The 3,676-nt window shown below is 38.1% G+C and overlaps 1 long non-coding RNA gene across 1 annotated transcript; it reads right to left on the bottom strand.

Annotated features, from left to right (window-relative positions):
- Window positions 1-2,579: 2,579 nt before the first annotated feature.
- Window positions 2,580-3,457, bottom strand: LOC142309898 (uncharacterized). The gene is made up of 3 exons (XR_012754031.1): window positions 3,425-3,457; window positions 2,712-2,772; window positions 2,580-2,635 (listed from the first exon to the last, which is right to left on the bottom strand). It is a non-coding gene; the product is annotated as an uncharacterized LOC142309898 (long non-coding RNA).
- Between the last annotated feature and the right edge of the window lie 219 nt (window positions 3,458-3,676).

The following is a 3,676-nucleotide window of genomic DNA, read 5'->3' as shown; positions in this document are numbered from 1 at the left end:
GTAGATTGGGTTTGGGGCAATAGTAGCTGTATTCTTTTGGGCTGGTGGGTTTTTGACTTCGTCAAAAATTTGTTCAATTTTCGAAATAATTGCACCAGAGGAAGGGAAACTACCCTCTTCCTCATAGCAAGTCAGCATCCCACATATGGCTGTCATGCATGTATTTTTTTTCTTCTCATCTTTAATTTTTCGTATTCTACCTGCAATACTAATGCCAAAATGATCAATGTCATCTTCTTTGGCACTAGTATTCAATAATTTTAAGGTTTCGTTACAAATAACTTCCTCCTCTAATTGGATATTTTTGGTGTTTTTTTTTTTGTTTTTTGGCTTGATATATTTTGTGGGACCTGAGGTAATTATTGTAGGTCTAGGTGGTGATTTATCTTGAACACTACCAATTTCTATCTCCCCTTCATGTTCAGATGAAAATTGATCTATATTGCCTGATGGCCCTTCCTGGTGTGGTTGATGAAGGCTCTCTTGCCCTTCTTCATCATCAACAGGTGTTTCTGCTGCTACATTTCCTGAAGTTCTGTTGAGGAGAAAGAAAACATAAAAAACAATTAAATACAATGTAATTTATTGTGATGATAACATTATTTTCAGAAAACAATGTTAACATACTGTTACATGAATACTTACTCTCTAGTTTTCCGACTTGTGCATAGAAATGACAGCTCATCATAATAGATGAAATTTGTTTTTTTAGGGGAACTGCCACTTTTCATGCCCTCATTCCTTATCTTGTGAAATCTGTCCTTAACTGAACGCCACCTTTTCCGCACATCAAGCTCTATTTTAATTGTGCAAGGAAAAAATAAAACACAAATCTTAAATTAATTATAAAAAGTAAAGTAACAGTATAAAAACAACTAATTTAAACAACAAATATACCAATTTTATGTTGTAAGGCTGCATCAGCCTCATGCCATTGTGGGAACAGTTCAGCACAGATTGTTCCCCAACAGTCCATCCTCTTGTTTTTTTGCATGTATTCAGGGCATGTTGGATCCCAAAGGCATGGCATGGATTCAACCTGTTACATAATTATACAAAATTGTAATGAAGTGATTACTAAATTTATAAGATTATAAAGCTTGACATTATCATTATAACATTTTTTAAGCAAAATAATGAAAAATAAATCAGGTACTTACCATAGCAATTAATTTTGCTACATCGATCTTCATTCGCTGGAACCAAGCCATTTTAAATTTCAGTAGATCAAAGTATTTATATTATGAGAAATCACAATAGTAGCAGGCACTGAAACATACTCAGCTCTGTATTTATAGTAAAAAGGAAGTGATGTAGGTAATGACGTTTGTGCCTGGTTTATTTGCCTACTGCACCTGCGTTTTTGTTTTGGAAAACGCTGGTAAAAAGCATGTAAAACGCACATTAAACGCAGAATATTCACTTCAACATGCGTTTTGCCATTTCTCATTGACTCCAATGTTAAGGAAACGCTGCAGAAATGGCAAAAACAACTGACATGCTGCTTCTTTTTCAGCATGGTTTTTGACCACAAATATGCAAATTAAACGCTGCTGAACAAAAAGCAAAGTGCAGACAGGATTTCTGCTTTTCCCATAGACTTTGCTGGAAATCAAAAACGCATGCATTTTAGCGCAAAAACGCTGCAGCCAAAAACGCTGCAGAAACGCGGAAAAAAACGCAACGTGCGAACATAGCCTTAGGCCCCAAAATCAGCACCAAATTTGAAAGAAAAAAAAAAAACTTTTTTTTTTTAAAAAGTACTTTTAAGGTCTAAGCCAGACGGCGAGAAAATCGGTGCGAGTGGAGTGCAATAAAACATCGCATTCCACTCGGACTTATTTTCTCAGCCCCATACGGACCAAGAAAACAATCGCAGCATGCTGCGATTGTAATGCGAGATTAATTTCTCTCGCACCCATTCAAGTGAATGGGGCGAGAAAGAAAAAAATAAAAAATCGCACTGCACGCGCGGTACACCAGTGTACCGCGCGTGCAGAGCGAGAATAGGAATAGCCGGCTACGGAGGAGAGAGGGAGAGAAATCCCTCCCTCCCCTCCTCCGTGCCAGCCCGCCCCTCCGCAGCGCTGCCCTGCCCCTCCTGAGAGCCGGCCCGCCCCCTGCAGCTGAGGTCCGCTCCACGATCCAGTTGCAGGGATACTAGCATGACTCTGCTCCTGCTGTGCTGCCAGCATGAGCCGAGTGTCATGCGAGCATCACAGTAGTGCCCCGTGTGGCTCCGGCCTTATATATATATATATATATATATATATATATATATAAAATCTCTATATATAGTGCGTGTGTGTATTACTGAGGAGAGAGCATTGGTGTACTCAAATTTATGTATGTGCATATGATGTACATTAAATAAGAGGGGGGGGGGAAACACACACGTCAAACTTTAATATTTTATTGAACTAAGACAAAAATAAATTTTAGAAAAAATAAAAAAAAAAATTAATTTTGCACTTGCAGTTTTCATTCTGTGGAGAGAAAAAAAACAAAATTAAAAAATGTTGTACGGTGCAGTATACTATAAGATGAATTTGCGCATAGATATAAGAGCAGGACATTACTCGTAACATGAAAAGCTCGTTCTTTGGCTCTTCGTCTGGCTCCGTACTGGCAGCTGCTGAAATCCATAAATATCAAAAGGTTAATGAATATTTTAGATTGCATCACAACCTCAGGTTCTTTATGACTTCTACCTCTTTTCTGGCTAACTGGCACAGCTAAATCTTCTGGCGGTGTTGATGGCAGTGTAGAACTCTAAAGAAACAAAAAAAAAACAAAAAAAAAAAACACAATTAAATAATGATGGCCGTTTCTTGCACACCAGTATACAAAGAATATAGTTATCCATTCCAGACTTATTTAAACAGCAGGTATCATTTTGCAGACCCTGAATAAACATTTAAATAAATTAATTCATTTAGACATGTGTAACGCTCATGTAAATGATCTTGTACCCACGTGGAGCAATGTTGCAGTACATATCTTTGATCTCACAGCTAAACTGCATGTTGCTGAACATTGTTCCATTAATCTTTATTGTTAAAAATAAATTTATCGTGTCTTCACAATTGAAATTAAATACTACAGAGAACGCATGTGAATGTTGTGGAGCGTGTGTGTTCCTTTTTTTTTTACACGCTTCCATAGAGAATCATTGAAGAGACTCGCGCGAGAAACTCTCCAAATCACAGCATGCTGCGATTTTTTTTCTCAGTCCAATTTGGAGTGAGAATAAAATCGCAGATGAGAGCTGAATCATTGAATAACATGTATCCGAGTGCAATGCGAGAATTTCTCGCATTGCATTCGTGCGAGAAAATCGCAAGTGAGAAGCCGGCCTTACACTCTGCAGCTTTCCCTGTAATTTACATTTAGGCCACTAATATCTGAAAATTGCTGTACTTACCATGCCTTCGGTTTGCCTCTGACACTCATCTGTGGAGAAGTGAAGGAGCAAGACAAATTCAGACTTGCCCAACAGAAAGGACCGGCCCTCAGATTGCTCTCCCTCATGATTGGCTGTGCTGACTGCTACTCCGATTTTAGAACACATCCCTTTAGAAAAAAATTCTAAAACAAACTTTATTAGCAGTATTGACAAGATATAAGTAGGAGGATCGAAGCACTGCACAGCAACTGTTGCTTGGAAATTCCTCCA

This window comes from Anomaloglossus baeobatrachus, chromosome 5 (assembly GCF_048569485.1).
Source record: "Anomaloglossus baeobatrachus isolate aAnoBae1 chromosome 5, aAnoBae1.hap1, whole genome shotgun sequence".
In the NCBI taxonomy this organism is placed as follows: Eukaryota; Metazoa; Chordata; class Amphibia; order Anura; family Aromobatidae; genus Anomaloglossus; species Anomaloglossus baeobatrachus.
The sequence above is the reverse complement of the archived record's forward strand: the minus strand, read 5'-3'. Positions and strand labels throughout refer to the sequence as shown.